This window comes from Hyla sarda, chromosome 3 (genome assembly GCF_029499605.1).
Source record: "Hyla sarda isolate aHylSar1 chromosome 3, aHylSar1.hap1, whole genome shotgun sequence".
Taxonomy (NCBI): domain Eukaryota; kingdom Metazoa; phylum Chordata; class Amphibia; order Anura; family Hylidae; genus Hyla; species Hyla sarda.
Genome location: NC_079191.1, coordinates 36,599,134 through 36,617,362, shown reverse-complemented (window position 1 = coordinate 36,617,362; position 18,229 = coordinate 36,599,134). Strand labels below are relative to the sequence as shown.

The 18,229-nt window shown below is 42.0% G+C and overlaps 1 long non-coding RNA gene across 2 annotated transcripts in view; it reads right to left on the bottom strand.

The window, feature by feature from the left end:
* The window catches only part of LOC130361280 (uncharacterized), a 483,683-nt gene that overhangs the window by 199,293 nt on the left and 266,161 nt on the right, over positions 1-18,229 (bottom strand). For both annotated transcript variants that reach the window (XR_008890939.1, XR_008890941.1), the window contains exon 2: positions 7,597-7,813. This is a non-coding gene — a long non-coding RNA (uncharacterized LOC130361280). The remainder of the gene's footprint in view (positions 1-7,596; positions 7,814-18,229) is intronic.

The window sequence follows — 18,229 nt, the reverse complement described above, 5'->3', positions numbered from 1 at the left end:
ACTGGAAGGATTAAGATTTTTTTTACCAGAAGTTAAAAAAAAGTTTCACTTTCTGGCACCAGATGATTTGAAAATAATTGTTTTCCACTGGAGTACCCCTTTAAGGATCTGAGTCCCCATCAGATAATCACTTTATTTAAAATGGAAATCACATCTTATGCTGGCTAGTAAGATAGCTAACAGCTGAATGTTCACTTGTCTCTCACCCAGTCGCCTAATACACATGCACACTCGGCTCGGCCAAGCGTGCATTTGGTGTCATCAGAGGAGCGAACTAAGCTCACAAAGTCAGTTGAGAGCCAACAATCCTGATGCTCCTGTCTCCTGACATCTGCTACTTGGAGAGCACCAGTCACATTACAAAAGCCTGGGCATAAGCCGCAAGTTGTTCGCCGAAAACGAATCAAGTTATGTCTGAAAGAAGATCTACCAGTGCTCCCAGCACCACCTTCTCCAGCTGTCAGACCTGCGGGAGAGTACGTTCCAGGCGAGGGAATCCACCCATCCATGGATGTTTTCTCCAACCCAGCCTACGATCTTCTGTGTCTCACCAGCACTGGGGCTGGTTCAACCTACTCTAGTCTCTACACCAGTCCGAGTCTTGTCACCATTGGCTCCGGTTTACACACCAGTCTTTTGAGAACCAACTCTGTCTCCATCCTCTCCCGCGCAGAAGCCAGCGACTCTGGGCCCTACCAGTCCTGAACTAATACCAGCTCCTGAGTTCGCTGAGGACAAACCAGCTGCGGCCTTGGAAGTTCCAAGAGCTCCAGAAGACGCAAGAGTTCCAGATTCCCCTGAGGTGGTGTTGCGTAGATCCCAAAGGTCTACTCAAGGACAGTTACCCGCTAGATATAGGGAATAAAAATAATACCTATATAAATTGTCAGTATCACACATAGTCCAATTAATTTAGTCAGTCTATATAGTGTGTATATGGCCTAGTCTATCATGCTTAGTTAGGACTGTAGCTAACATCTACAGTGGGGATCAAAAGGTTTGGGCACCCCAGGTAAAAATTTGTATTAATATGCATAAAGAAGCCAAGGAAAGATGGAAAAATCTTCAAATATATCAACAAAAGTTAGATTTTATTTCCATCATTTACACTTTCAAAATAACAGAAAACAAAAAAATGGCGTCTGCAAAAGTTTGGGCATCCTGCAGAATTTATAGCATGCACTGCCCCCTTTGCAAAGCTGAGACCTGCCAGTGTCATGGATTGTTCTCAATCATCATCTGGGAAGACCAGGTGATGTCAATCTCAAAAGTTTTAAATGCCCAGACTCATCTGACCTTGCCCCAACAATCAGCACCATGGGTTCTTCTAAGCAGTTGTCTAGAAATCTGAAACTGAAAATAGTTGACGCTCACAAAGCTGGAGAAGGCTATAAGAAGATAGCAAAACGTTTTCAGATGTCAATATCCTCTGTTCGGAATGTAATTAAGAAATGGCAGTCATCAGGAACAGTGGAAGTTAAGGCAAGATCTGGAAGACCAAGAAAAATATCAGACAGAACAGCTCGCAGGATTGTGAGAAAAAAAATCCAAAACCCACATTTGACTGCACAATCCCTCCAGAAAGATCTGGCAGACACTGGAGTTGTGGTACACTATTCCACTATAAAGAGATACTTGTACAAATATGGTCTTCATGGAAGAGTCATCAGAAGAAAACCTCTTCTACATCCTCACCACAAAAATCAGCATTTAAACTTTGCAAATGAACATATAGACAAGCCTGATGCATTTTGGAAACAAGTTCTGTGGACCGATGAGGTTAAAATTGAATTTTTTGGCCGGAATGAGCAAAGGTACGTTTGGAGAAGAAGGGGAACAGAATTTAATGAAAATAACCTCTGCCCAACTGTTAAGCATGGGGGTGGATCAATCATGCTTTGGGGTTGTATTGCAGCCAGTCGCACAAGGAACATCTCACGAGTAGAAGGAAAAATGGATTCAATAAAATTTCAGCAAATTTTGGATGCCATCTTGATGCCGTCTGTGAAAAAGTTGAAGTTAAAGAGAGGATGGCTTCTACAAATGGATAATGATCCTAAACACACCTCGAAATCCACAGGGGATTACATCAAGAGGTGTAAACTGAAGGTTTTGCCATGGCCTTCACAATCTCTTGACCTCAACATAATTGAAAATCTTTGGATAGACCTTAAAAGAGTAGTGCGTGACAGACAGCCCAGAAATCTCAAAGAACTGGAAGACTTTTGTAAGGAAGAATGGGCAAAGATACATCAAACAAGAATTGAAAGACTCTTGGCTGGCTACAAAAAGCGTTTACATGCTGTGATATTTGCCAAAGGGGGCAGTACAAGATATTAACTCTGCAGGGTGCCCAAACTTTTGTTTTTGTTTTCTGTTATTTTGAAAGTGTAAATGATGGAAATAAAATCTAACTTTTGTGGACATATTATAAGAATGTCTAATGTGTAATTTGATGCCTTTTGGAAATTTTTCCATCTTTCCTTGGCTTCTATATGCACATTAATATTAATTAATTTTTACCTGGGGTGCCCTCATTTTTGATCCCCACTGTACATTTTAAGCCCATATTGTCAAAGTGTTTATGTATCTAACATTTTTCCTGTCCCATGCACAGGGTGCTCTCTTGGCCAGAGGGTTACCCTGCAACTTAAGTAAAGCACGTAGAGTGACAGAAAGGCTGTATACAGAGGTAACAAGAGTATGTTGTGTAAAGTACGTATGGAGTTCTGGGGAGAAGTGTTTAGTACCGAAGGGCCCCAGAAGCTAACGCATTGGGTAGATAGCCTCCGGCAGCCCAATCCGCGAATAATGTGTTTCAGTGTCTAGAGTGTAATGAATCCCACATGTTTACCAGTTTATTTCCCAAAGGAGCATGTATGGACATTTTTCGTAAGTGCCACATGGTCTCTTTTCTGTCTTGTTTTCCACAATCAGACCTGTGAAGAACATTACACCAATATGCCACAGGAACTGTGCCCACCTGGCCCCAGTGGCCACTTACAGTCATCCGCCCTCAAGGACTGGGCACTGAGGACGGCTGTGTTTAAGAGGGGGAGTTTGTGGTGAACCAGTACGGGAGTTGTAGCCCCATACCCTTGCTGCCCTGTCAGGCCGCCACCCTTCAGTGTCCCCTGGGCCCCCTTGCATCTGTTCCCCATGTAAATATGTTTATTATGTATTATGCTGCATAATGTATGAAGAAAGTGTTGTCACTTTACGTCTGTCTAACATGTGATTTGTCATGTGATTGTTACCCAGGAGGTATCAGTGACCAGGTGACTCAAGGGTGACCTATAGGACCCCTGCTAGCCTCCCCTATAAAAGCCCTGGGAGGAGCCAGCTCTCTCTCTATCTTTTCCTTTCTCTTGTTGAGGAGGTCCATTGCAGTCAAGTCGAGCCTAAGTGTGTGTGTCCAGAGTCAAAGGAGGCCTCAAGTCCAGTCTGCAGCCACCATCTACAAAATCATCTGCAAGTAAGCCACAGCCATAGTGTTGTCAGTCACCAGTCAAGTCAAGTCAGTCACAGTCATCATTTGTCAAGTCAACGTGGCCTGCATTAAATTGACCCCATCTACTACATGTCCCAGTAAGTCCTTAAGGTCTCTGAGTCACTGGTCACCTCCTTGGGCCTGGCTGAAATGTATAGACTTTTCCACCTGTCTACCCTCAGTAAAGCTACCGTTGTCCATAGTTTGGCGTCAGAGCCATTATTGCCCCCGTACCTAGCCCAGGATCCAGCGGTATAACTTCGGGTGGTATTGAGGATAAACCACGCCCTGGCATCATGAATACATGGGGTTAATGCCATCTGCCCCTAGGGTAATTACATCTGCCCTTTGCATCACACCCTCTACCACAAGATCATAATACAGATGACGTTCATCTTGTCTTTGTAAGAAGACTATATAGTGGGGATCAAAAGTTTGGGCACCCCAGGTAAAAATTTGCATTAATGTGCATAAAGAAGCCAAGGAAAGATGGAAAAATCTCCAAAATGCATCAAATTACAGATTAGACATTCTTATAATATGTCAACAAAAGTTAGATTTTATTTCCATCATTTACACTTCCAAAATAACAGAAAACAAAAAATTGGCATCTGCAAAAGTTTGGGCACCCTGCAGAGTTAATATCTTGTACTGCCCCCTTTGGCAAGTATCACAGCTTGTAAACGCTTTTTGTAGCCCGCCAAGAGTCTTTCAATTCTTGTTTGAGGTATTTTTGCCCATTCTTCCTTACAAAAGTCTTCCAGTTCTTTGAGATTTCTGGGCTGTCTGTCACGCACTGCTCTTTTAAGTTCTATCCATAGATTTTCAATTATGTTGAGGTCAGGAGATTGTGAAGGCCATGGCAAAAACCTACAGTTTACGCCTCTTGATGTAATCCCCCATGGATTTCGAGGTGTGTTTAGGATCATTATCTATTTGTAGAAGCCATCCTCTCTTTAACTTCAACTTTTTCACAGATGGCATCAAGTTAGCATCCAAAATTTGCTGACATTTTATTGAATCCATTTTTCCTTCTACTCGTGAGATGTTCCCTGTGCCACTGGCTGCAATACAACCCCAAAGCATGATTGATCCACCCCCATGCTTAACAGTTGGACAGAAGTTCTTTTCATTCAATTCTGTTCCCTTTTTTATCCAAACGTACCTTTGCTCATTCGGGCCAAAAAGTTCAATTTTAACCTCATCGGTCCACAGAACTTGTTTCCAAAATGCATCAGGCTTGTCTATATATTCATTTGCAAAGTTCAAACGCTGATTTTTGTGGTGAGGACTTAGAAGAGGTTTTCTTCTGATGACTCTTCCATGAAGACCATATTTGTACAAGTATCTCTTTATAGTGGAATAGTGTACCACAACTCCAGTGTCTGCCAGATCTTTCTGGAGGGATTGTGCAGTCAAACGTGGGTTTTGAATTTTTTTTCTCACAATCCTGCGAGCTGTTCTGTCTGATATTTTTTTTTGGTGTTCCAGATCTTGCTTTAGCTTCCACTGTTCCTGATGACTGCCATTTCTTCATTACATTCTGAACAGAGGATATTGACATCTGAAAACGTTTTGCTATCTTCTTATAGCCTTCTCCAGCTTTGTGAGCGTCAACTATTTTCAGTTTCAGATTTCTAGACAACTGCTTAGAAGAACCCATGGTGCTGATTGTTGGGGCAAGGTCAGATGAGTCTGGGCATTTAAAATCTTTGAGATTGACATCCTCTGGTCTTCCCAGATGATGATTGAGAACAATCCATGACACTAGCAGGTCTCAGCTTTGCAAAGGGGGCAGTGCATGCTATAGATTCTGCAGGGTGCCCAAACTTTTGCAGATGCCATTTTTTTGTTTTCTGTTATTTTGAAAGTGTAAATGATGGAAATAAAATCTAACTTTTGTTGACATATTATAAGAATGTCTAATCTGTAATTTTATTTGATTTTTCCATCTTTCCTTGGCTTCTTTATACACATTGATACAAATTTTTACCTGGGGTGCCCAAACTTTTGATCCCCACTGTAAGCTCACTCAGGGCTTAAGTTACATGCTGCCCATAGAAGTCTATGCTGAGGAGAGGGCTGAAGAGGGAGAAGAGAGGGTAGTGGCTGGAGAGAGCCAGAAGCAAACAGAGAGACTGCAGAAGAGAGGCTATATGAGCTTATAAAAAAAGAAGGTTGCAGCAGCACACTTGGTCACCTCTGCTGGGCATATAGCCTCTGACAGGGTGACATGCTGGATCCATTATCAACTTAAATTAAAATACCTCCTGTGAAAAAGGAGAGGGGTGCACGGCTACAGAGAGGGCCATTCCCCCTAAGTTGCACAAAAAAAACAAACAAACAGAAAATAGCCAGCACAACTACCTAATACACGGGTGCACGCTGCTGTGGCAAATACAGAGTATACAAAAAAGAAGGTTGCAGCAGCACTCTTGATCAAAAAATGGAGGCTCTTAGCGCACTTTTTGACCAAGTGTGCTGCTGTAACCTTCTTTTTTGTATACTTTGTATTTGCAACAGCAGCGTGCACTCGTGTATTAGGTAGTTGTGCTGGCCAATTTTTTGTTTGTTTTTTTGTACATGAACTGATGGTGAGTGTCATATCTCACCCCTATGATGTCTTTTCCCTACTAGATCAGGGAGGGCACAATCTGTTTCCCAGGCATCTGGTGGGATGACAAAATAGGGTGTAAGAGTAAGGTTTAAATTTGCTTAAAGGGGTACTCCAGTGGAAAGAATTTATTTTTAAATCAACTGGTGCCAAAAAGTTAAACAGATTTGTAAATTACTTCTAACTGAAAAATCTTAACCTTTCCAGTACTTATCAGCTGCTGTATGCTCCACAGGAAGTTCTTTTTTTTTTTTTATTTATTTTCTGTCCGACCACTGTGCTCTCTGCTGAAATCTCTGTCCATCTCAGGAACTGTCCAGAGCCGGAGAGGTTTGCTGTGGGGATTTGCTCCTCCTCTGGACAGTTCCTGACAGGGACAGAGGTGTAAACAGAGAGCACTGTGGTCAGATTGGAAAGAAATTCAAAAAGTAAAGAACATCCTCTGTAGTATACAGCAGTTTATAAGTACTGGAAGGATTAAGATTTTTATATGAAAGTAATTTACAAGTCTGTTCAACTTTCTGTTTTCCACTGCAGTACCCCTTTAAGTATATTTTTGTAACCCAAGGCTGTTTGGGCATGCTGGGAGTTGTAGATCTTCAACTACTGGAGTCCCACTGGTTGGGAAACAATTCATTAGACACATAAGAGGACTGCAGCGTAGACTAATCAGTATTGCTCTATAATATCCTCCATGCTGCTGCTACTTCTAAGGATATGCTATAGAGACACAGGGGAGCAGGATGTTCTGTGTGTGTTGCAGCACATGGGAGATACCATAGAAGCTAGTCTATACCTACTAGATTAGACCAGCTATAAATCTCTGTAATCTGATGGGATGACATAGAAAGGGTGTAAGAGTGAGGTTCATCTAGATTTATATAGACTTCTCGATTCATTTTCTTCCCCAACCAGGGGGCCTCCAGCTGTTGCAAAACTACAACTCCCAGCATGCTGGGAGCTGTAGTTCTGCAACAGCTGGAGGCACCCTGGTTGGGAAACACTGCATTAGGCACAGTAAATGCACCCTTTGCCTGAATATAAATGTTATATTTCCAGGAGATGGTTAACACCGGCTCCTACAGTAACACCGACCTGCCTTCTGATCTACATTTCTGATCATCTGCCATGCCTAGGTCAGGCTCAATGCCAGATCATCAAAGGTTCCGCGCTATTGTTTAAAAGTGTAAACGTATACCTGACTGCACCTTTTGAAGTGGAACTCAGGAAAATATGGGATTTCCAGATTTGTTGTAGACTTTTGGTTTGTGTTTTATGCCTTTCGTAACTTTTTCTTTTCTTTATTAACCTCTGCTTACTCAGATTTTCTTAGTTGGACTCCAGGAGAAATTATATCGGCACATTGTGGGATAAGTGGCTGATAAGGAAATGCAAATTATATGTATTTTTTCCTCCAAAACTAACTAAATCTAAAAAGCAGATATATATATATTTTTTTTTTTTTTTTTTTTTTTTTTAAGTATGTACTTACATGTGCCATCTGAATGTTGCAGCTGGAATCCAGACTCATCAGACCAGGCAACGTTCTTCCATCCTCCATTGTCTAATTTTGGTGACCTGTGCGAATTGTAGCCTCAGTTTCTTGTTCTTAGCTAACAGGAGTGGCACCTGTTGTGGTCTTCTGCTGCTGTAGCCCATCTGCTTTAGGTTTGGACATGTTGTGCATTCAGAGATGGTATTCTGTATACCTAAATTATAGTGAGTAGTTACTTGAGTTACTATTGCCCTTTTGTCATCTCAAACCAGTCTGCCCATTCTCCTCTGACACCAACAAGGAATTTTCCCCTTCAAAACTGCTGCTCACTGGATATTTTCTCTTTTTTGGACCATTCTCTGTAAACCCTAGAGATGGTTGTGCGTAAAAATCCCAGTATATCAGCAGTTTTTAAAATACTCAGACCAGCCCATCTGGCACCAACAACCATGACACGTTCAAAGTCACATACATCCCATTCTGATGCTTGGTTTAAACTTCAGCAAGTTGTCTTGACCACATCTACATGCTTAAATGCATTGAGTGGCTGCCATGTCATTGGCTGATTAGCTATTTGTGTTAACAAGCTATTGAACAAGTCTACCTAATAAAGTGGCCAGTGTAGCCCCCTAGAAGCATTGGGGGAGTTTTATCAAAACCTGTCCAGAGGAAAAGTTGTTACCCATAGCAACCAATCAGATCGCTTCTTTCATTTTTGAAAAGGCCTCTGAATAATGAAAGAAGCGAACTGATTGGTTGCTATTGGCAACTCAGCAACTTTGCCTAGACAGGTTTTGATAAATCTCCCTCAATGTTTCTGGGGGAGAAAACGCACATACATGAGGCATCTGGTGGACAGGGCCGGCCCTAATTGCCACCCTTAGAAGATTTTTTACCCCTTCATAACCCATGACGGACCTAGTGGTGCCACTCAGGGTGTATGGGGTGGGCTCCTGACTCGAGTCCACTCCATACCCGGTGACCCCCAGTAGTTTTTAGTAGCTGGGGCAGCACCTTATAGCCGGCATGCAGTGATCGCCGCAGCCAGCTATTATCCCCTTAAAGGAGTAGTCCAGTGGTGACCCAGTGGTGAACAACTTATCCCCTATCCTAAGGATAGGGGATAAGTTTGAGATCGCGGGGGGTCCGACCGCTGGGGCCCCCTGCGATCTCCTGTATGGAGCCCCGACAACCCGCGGGAAGGGGGCGTGTGGACCTCCGCACGAAGCGGCGGCTGACACGCCCCCTCAATACAACTCTATGGTCGAGCCGAAGCACTGCCTTCGGCAATCTTCGGCTCTGCCATAGAGATGTATTGAGGGGGCGTGTCAGCAGCCGCTTCGTGCGGGGGTCGACACCCGCTATCTGGCCGGAGAGCCGGGGCCCTGTACAGAGAGATCGCAAGGGGCCCCAGCGGTCGGACCCCCCTGCGATCTCAAACTTATCCCCTATCCTTAGGATAAAGGATAAGTTGTTCACCACTGGACTACCCCTTTAAGGACCACAGTTTTTTTGATTTTTGCACTTTAGTTTTTTCCTCCTCACCTTCTAAAAATCATAACACTTTTAATTTCCCCCCCCTACAGACCTATATGAGGACCTTGTTTTTTGCGCCATCAATTTTACTTTGTAATGACATCAATCATTTCACCACAAAATCTACAGTGAAACAATACAAAAAATAATAATAATCTTTGTGGAGCAAAATAAAAATAAAAAAGCCATTTTGTAACTTCTGGGGGCTTCCGATTCTACACAGTGCACTTTTCGGTAATATTGACACCTTATATTTATTTTGTGCGATTAAAATGATACCCAACTTATATAGGTTTTATTTTGTTTTACTTCTTTTAAAAAATGATAACTATTTGTACAAAAATATGCATGTTTAAAAATTTCCTCTTCTGACACCTATAACTTTTTCTTTTTTACGTATACAGGACTATATGAGGGCTATTTTTTTGCGCCGTGATCTGAAGTTTTTATCGGTATAATTTTTGTTTTTATCAGACTTTTTGATCTCTCTTTTTATACATTTTTAGGTATTTAAAGTGACCAAAAAAAACGCAATTTTGGAGTTTGAATTTTTTTTTACATGTACGCATTTGACCATGCGGTTTAATTAATGTTATATTTTAATAGTTAAGACATTTATGCACGCGGCGGTACCACGTGTTTATGTTATTTTTGTTTACATAGCATTGATCAGTGTTCTCGTTGCTCGACTGCTCCCGCCTGCTGAGGCTGACTGGAGCATCGAGGGACAGATTGGACGGCGAGGAGGCAGGTAGGGGCCCTCCCACCGTCTTCTCATCTGTTTGGGACATTGCGATTTCACCAACAGTCCACTGAGATAGTCAGGATGACTTTTCTCTCGCTTTAGATGCCGCAATCAACTTTGATCAGAGCCTCTAAAGGGTTGAAACCAGACATCAGCCTGATCGGCGATGACCCAATTAGCTCCTAGCAGGCTATAACTACCCCTCCCCCTTATTACAATAATTAATTAAATAATAACTGACACAACAACAATTCAACTTTTTTATGGGTGGGGATCGGCCACAGCTTTATTTATAAAATTACTTATATAAATAACAATTTAACTGTAACAAAGACACCGATTGGCTTCTTACCAACCCGAGAGGTGCTGCCACACTGTCCTGTGTGGAGGTCTACCCCGGGTTGACCCCGCTTTCACCGTCTTCTTACCGCCAAGCTGTGACTTACAATAAACAGAGATACAAAAAGGGAGGGAGGGAGGGCAAAACTCCGGGTCCTGGGCAGATTGAGGGGGGAAGGGAGGCACCACAGCTATAAATACCCAGGGGAGGGCCCCTGAAAGCCCGGGAAACTATTAAACCCCTGATTGGTGCACTCCTTCCCCCCCACCCATGGGACATACCACTATAGTTACCAACAAGTTTTTACAGGCGGGGGAGGGGGCTAAAAACCTTACCTGTATATTTCTTAACCCCTTAACTGCTCACCAGTCAGGGGGCAAGCTAGTTATGCACAGCTTGCCCCTCCACTCAGCTTCTAAACGCGCTTCATATAATGGGAGTGGGCAATGGATGTAAATATACGTCCATTGTGCTTAAAGAGGTACTCCGCCCCCTAGACATCTTTTCCTCTATCCAAAGGATAGGGGATAAGATGTCTGATCACGGGGGTCCGGCCGCTGGGAACCCCCGTAATCTCTCCTGCAGCAATCCGTATCATCTGCTGCCCGGAGCGATCAGACATCTTATCCCCTATCCTTTGGATAGAGGATAAGATGTCTAGGGGCGGAAAACCCCTTTAAGTTGTTAACCCTTTAGATCGATGCTGTCAAAGCGATCCACTGAACAGGTAGCCGGAGGCCTTACCTTTCTTCCTCTGCTGTCCATGGCTCATGGCTGCACCCGACTCTACCAAATGATCGCAGAGCACTACTACTGATTCTTCCTAAAAGTCTGATAGGGGACCAATAAAGTGTAAAAAAAAAAAGTTCAAATCACCCCCCCTTTTCCCATTCTCCATATAAAAAACATGTAAACATAATAAAAATAAACGTATAAGGTATCGCTGTGTGCGAAATTGTCCAAACTATTAAAATATAACATTATTAACCCCGTACAGTAAATGGCAGAAAAGTTAAAAAATATATACAAAACCCCAGAATTGTGGATTTTTTGTATCACGACCTGATATGCAATGGCAGAGTAAAGTTCACAGACACTTGTCCAGCTCACCAAGACCCCTCCAATGTGCACGGATCGGTGTCCAGCCAACACTCAATAGTAGAACAAAGAAGCAGAAGATATAGCACTATTCTTTGCAGCTTTATTGAAACACAGCACTCGGATAAAATCAGCCAACACATCAGACGCGTTTCGAGCGCATGCGCTCGAAACGTGTCTGATGTGTTGGCTGATTTTATCCGAGTGCTGTGATTCAATAAAGCTGCAAAGAATAGTGCTGGATCTTCTGCTTCTTTGTTCTGCAATGGCAGAGTACTTTATTTATTTATTTATTTTTTGGGGGGGGGGGGGGGGCCAGGCAGCACAATGTATTGGGTCGTCCCTGATGGTGGAGCATACATTCAAATAATATTGGAGAAAAGCAATGGTACAGTTGAGGGCTCATGCACCTCTGTGGCAGATCTATAAGCCCCCAAATACCGTAAATAGTTTTTGGAAATGTATTTTGGGATGTAAAATGTCTATTTTATGTATGTTTTTCCAATTGAATAGAGAAAATATAATGGAAAAACAGCTTATAATTCGTAACAGGACTGTATGTACCATTAAAAACCCATAGGCCTGTGTCTAGGGCGGCAGAGTTGAGTGGGGCAGAACATCCCGAATTTGTGATCGTTCTACGTTCTGTCTAGGGATGAGATCCACAGTGAATCTGTTACAAAATCTGCATTCAAAAAACGTGTTTTTGGACAAAACTGCCAAAAAAATTCTGACGCTTGTATTTTTACTCAAATGGGGTGTATACGGCCCGAGTGCTCAGGGCAGCACAAGCTGTAAATACGGCCCTGTTTACAAGTAGTTTAATTTTACAGCCACAATACGATCAGCTTTAAAAATAAGCGCATGGGGAAATTTCACATCCGAAAGAAATTGTGTTTTTGCTGTAAACTTAAAAAAATTACAAGCAAAAACCTGATCTGCATAAAGCAACTGTAAAATGTCTGAAAGCTGCCATAAAAAGCTCTGTAAAAAATATACAGTGCATAAAACGCATAAAAAACAACAATACATTCTTGAAATGTTTAAGTTAATTTTGCTTAGTTAAGCTTTAAAATACGCTGTGTGAATATTGCCCGGAGATTCCCAACCAGGGTGCCTCCAGCTGTTGCAAAACTACAACTTTTAGCATTCTGCAAGCGATCTTGTTTCCCTATAGCAGTGGTTCTCAACCTTTTTCGTGACTGTACCCCCAAAGGGTGAAAGTATGTCCGCGTATATCCCTCAAGCGTAAATTCGCGCGAGGGGTACCTGCGGACAAAACAAGTCATAAAATGACAAATTTTCATAATGGCGGGTGCTTACCTTTATACTAATGCGATACTTAATCCCCTTGTGGCATTATTCCCCCCTCCCTCTTATGCCCTTTTGCACTTATCTGGGATTAAGATGGAGGGGGGGACCAGAGTCCATCAAGTTCAACCTATAACCCTTACGAGTCCCTACTGAGTTGATCCAGATGAAGGCAAAAAACCCTCTTACTAAAGGTAAAAATTCCTCCCGACCCCAAATATGGCATCAGAATAAATCCCTGGATCAACCATCTGTTTCTATAGATCTAGAATCCATAATCTGTAATGTTATTACTCTCCAAAAATGCATCCAGACCCCTTTTGAACTCTTTTAGAGTTCACCATGACCACCGACTTTGGCAGAGAATTCCACAGTCTCACTGCTCTTACAGTAAAGAACCCCCGTCTCTCCTGGTGTAGAAACCTTCTTTCCTCTAGATGTAGAGGATGCCCCCTTGTTATAGATACAGTCCTGGGTATAAATAGGTCATGGGAGAGAATTCCACAGTCTCACTGCTCTTACAGTAAAGAACCCCCGTCTCTCCTGGTGTAGAAAGCTTCTTTCCTCTAGACTTAGAGGATGCCCCCTTGTTATAGATACAGTCCTGGGTATAAATAGGTCATGATAGAGAATTCCACAGTCTCACTGCTCTTACAGAAAAGAACCCCCGTCTGTGCTAGTGTAGAAACCTTCTTTCCTCTAGACGTAGAGGATGCCCCCCTGTTATAGATACAGTCCTGGGTATAAATAGGTCATGGGAGAGAATTCCACAGTCTCACTGCTCTTACAGTAAAGAACCCCCGTCTGTGCTGGTGTAGAAACCTCCTTTCCTCTAGACGTAGAGGATGCCCCCTTGTTATAGATACAGTCCTGAGTATAAATATGTCATGGGAGAGATCTCTGTACGGTCACCTGATATATTTATACATAGTTATTAGGTCTCCCCTTAGCGGCCCAATAACATCCCTCCCTCCCATACACTTAGTTTTAACTTTTTTTTTTTTCGCATTACCTGGCCTGTTCGGGTTAACAGCGCGTCCCTTTCCGGAGTCCCGTTCGGCGGACCACACTGATGGGTGACGTCCTCCTGCGCTGTGCGGCACCTCCGCGCAAGGTCAGGGGACATCACACGTCTGCCTGGCAACCACGCGGCTCCCGTGAAATTACAGAGAGCTCCCACGGTACTTTACAGAGAGAGGCCATTCCCTGCTCTGCGCTGACAAATGCATGGCCAGTATTTGTCAGCACATTGGCGTACCCCCACACAACCGGTGGCGTACCCCTAGGGGTACGCGTACCACCGGTAGAGAACCCCTGCCTTATAGGGCTGTCTTTCCCATCCAGGGGGCCTCCAGCTGTTGCAAAACTACAACTCCCAGCATGCCCGGACAGCCAACGGCTGTCCGGGCATGCTGGGAGTTGTAGTTTTGCAACAACTGGACGTACCATGGTTGGGAAACACTGTCATAGGGAATAACAAACAAGTGGGTATTGTGAGCAGATATTTTTGCTGTGTATACTAGGTATTGGATTGTTACCCAGTAGTCTGTTATTATAGTAAATAGAAATAAACATATTATCCGTTCCTTAGAATAATGAATTATTGCGTAAATTGCTACTTGTTCTCGAGAAGAACATTAAACTTGCCCATACAGATTACTAAAGGGTGATGACTGGCGATGCAGGATGTGATATGTTATCTATCATCATGTTATTCTGGCTGGAATATTACCTTGCAGAATGACATCACCGTAATACGTCCGCTATTGTATTGTTTTACAAATATATGCAAAATGACACCAAGTAACATAACTGGTTCATAAACATTCAATACAACATTTTTTCTAAATTCTATCCGGAAAGGGAAACTAAAGAATTTCGAATTTCATAAAATACTCTTTCCTGTCTACAATGAGTCTCTAGCTCTGGGGCTTCTCCATTGACCTCACTGGGAAATGTGTAATTCTTTACTTTGCCTGTGGGGGTGCTGCAGGAGAACTGGACACTTGCTGCTGAGGAGGGTAAGTTGATAGGTGTAGAGACAATGCAGATCTGAGCTTGTCCCAAACCACTGTCCCTACCTAACTAATCTGACTCAAATGGCGACCCTCAACTGGGCAACGGTCCCTACACTGGACTAAGTACTTTACTGCTTTAGGGCTCATTAACACTTCATATAAAAGTACAGATTAAGTTAAAGAAGTACTCCACTGGAAATATATTTTTTTTTAAATCAACTGATGCCAGAAAAGTTAAACAGATTGGTAAATTACTTCTATTTAAAAATAAAGAACAAATGGAAAAACCAGCGCTCGGAGGCAGTATATATCATAATAACAATCAAACCAAAATATAGTAGATTGTCACTGAAATGGACTTACTTCACTAGGGGAGATGTGTAGGTACAGTAACCTTTCACATCATCCCCTTCCAGGAGAGTATGACAAAAAAGGCCGGAGGTCCGTGGATGGATAGGGTAGGTTTTATTGCGACGCGTTTCGGAGGGCTTACAGGATCGCCTCCTTCCTCAGGCATATATCAAAACAAAGTAATAACAGCCCCCTTAAATACATACCATGTCCGGGGTAGAGGCGTGTTAATTGGTTCTTATGTTCTAATGGAAGGATGGTTTGAGGACCTGCAGATCTGCAGGTCACATGTTCCAGAGTCACGTGATCATAGATCACGTGATACCCAGAGGGGAGGAAAGCCCGGAGTTCCGGCAATGTGACCCGCGACCACGTGACGAAAATCGCCACGTGATCGGGGATGACACGCCGGCCCTCCGGACAGATGCGTTCCACGCTGGAGCGCTCCCAACGCGCAAGCGGAGATGGATGGAACACTCGACGCCTGCGCACCAGGCGTGTCGGCGACCCGATGCGCTCCAGGGCGGAACGCACTAAGGTGACTATCGGTAGATTATTAAAGAACCAAAAACGCCCATCCTACGGACATGTTTACAAAACAGGGAGGCAAGTAATACATTAAGAGAAACATGTCCAATTAAAAACATACAATACTGATATAGTATAATATAAAAAGAATACAAATATAAAAATATATAAAAATATAGTGTACACATGTACACGCAGGTGCAAGGACATATGCACGCGCATGTACACATGCATAAAGCACTCAGTCACACATATGCTAACATACACACCCATACTCTCATATGTATATATATATATATACATACACATACACATACATACATACATATTCACATATACTTAGAAATAAACATACACACATACACGTATTAACATACACCTACACACATAAATGTATACACACATAAAAAATACATATATCAGTGTACATACATACATGCATGCACATATAGTCACACATAGATATCACATTAAACACATAGAGCATATTCCAACATATCACATCTCAATCACAGGCATATAATTAATTTAACATTAAAAAAAAGGAGAAAGAATAACACATTATATATATATATACACATATACATGTATCCATGTGTATACGCACACACACGCGTAAAAGCACGTGTGTGCACATACACACACAGACACATTCTTCCATATGAAAGGATAGCTAAAATACATACTCCACAATATATGCATGTCATATAAAATTCGCGTCAATTACTTGATGTATAGAGGAATCAATGCACTTGTTCTAAGGATTCGTTTAACCCCCGGGGCATTAAGGTATTCAATTTGAAGATCCAAAACATCTCCTTATTACATAGTAGTTTGTAATTATTATTTGGAATCTTTTCAAGAGGTGTTATTCTTAATAGTGTTGGATCTCTATTGTGTTGGAGGTTAAAATGCCTAGATACACTATGGAGGTTGAAGCCATGGCGTATATTGAATCTATGGCTATTGATACGCTGTCTTAAACTCGTAGTGGTTCTACCAATATATCTAAGGTCACACGGACACTCCAGTAGGTATATGATATAGCCACTAGCACAGTTAAGGTAATCCTTGATGTAATAGGGTTTGCAATCGGCTATGGGAATTTCGGTTCTCCTGTGCATAATAATGTCACAACATTTACAATTCTTAAGTCCACATTTGTAGGCCCCTGTAATAGCCTCACCTCCAAATAACGTACCCACCTCCCTCCGTGGGGTAAATTTTTTTTTTTTGCTTAGTGGGTATTGATGGTGCAATGAGGTTTTTTAGGGTCTTTGATCTTCTAAAGATGCATCTAGGATTTTTAGGGACTATTTTCTCCATAATGGGATCCTGTTTGATGAGGTCCCAATTTTTAGAAAGGATCTTTTTGATGTAGCCATGTGAGGTATTGAATCGAGTCAGAAAGGCTAGATCCAATCTCACCCGGTCCTGTGACCTCCCACATACACCGGGTGAGTACAAACCTCTCCTACTTTCAATCGCTTTTGGGATTTGAGCGCCGCCTCTTTCTGTTTTATCTATTATATTTTCTATTTAAAAATCTTAATCCTTCCAGTACTTATCAGCTATTGTATGCTCCAGAGGAAGTTCTTTTCTTTTGAATTTCCTTTGTGTCTGACCACAGTGCTCTCTGCTGACACCTCTGTCCCTTTTAGGAACTGTCCGGAGCAGGAGAGGTTTGCTATGGGGATTTGCTCCTCCTCTGGACAGTTCCTAAAGTGGACAGAAGTGTCAGCAGAGAGCACTGTGGTCAGACAGAAAGGAAATTCTAAAAGAAAAGAACTTCCTGTGGAGCATACAGCATCTGATAAGTATTGGAAGGGTAAAGATTTTTAAAAAGTAGTAATTTACAAATATGTTTAACTTTCTGGCCTCAGTTGATTAAAAAAATAAAAAAGAATGTTTTCCAGTGAAGTACACCTTTAAGATCAACTTTTTAAATGTTACAATATTTTCCATTGTAGAGGGTATTTTATGCTTTAGGGCTCATCAACACTTTTCAAATAAAAGTACAGAACAAGTCAAGTCAGACAGTCCAGGTCAGCAACACAAGGGCAAAGCATTCCAAAATCAGCAGACAAGGGGTAAATTAGGGACAAACCAGGGAGTCAAAACCTAGAGAAGTGTGAAAATCCAAAAATGAGAAAATCCAGCACAGAAGTTCTTGCGCTTTTGTGGTTCATTGAAAAACATTTAACCCCTTAAGGACCAGGGGCTTTTCCGTTTTTGCATTTTCGTTTTTTTTGCTCCTTGCCTTTAAAAAATCATAACTCTTTCAATTTTGCACCTAAAAATCCATATAATGGCTTATTTTTTGCGCCACCAATTCTACTTTGTAATGACATCAGTCATTGTGCCCAAAAATCTACAGTGAAATGGAAAAAAATATAATTGTGAGACAAAATTGAAAAAAAAGCAGTTTTGTAACTTTTGGGGGCTTCCGTTTCTATGTAGTAAATTTTTCGGTAAAAATGACACCTTATCTTTATTCTGTAGGTCCATACGATTAAAATGATCCCCTACTTATATAGGTTTGATTTTGTCGTACTTCTGGAAAAAATCATAACTACATGCAGGAAAATGAATATGTTTAAAATTGTAATTTCTGACCCCTATAACTTTTTTATTTTTCCGTGTATGGGGCGGTATGAGGGCTCATTTTTTACGCCGTGATCTGAAGTTTTTAACAGTACAATT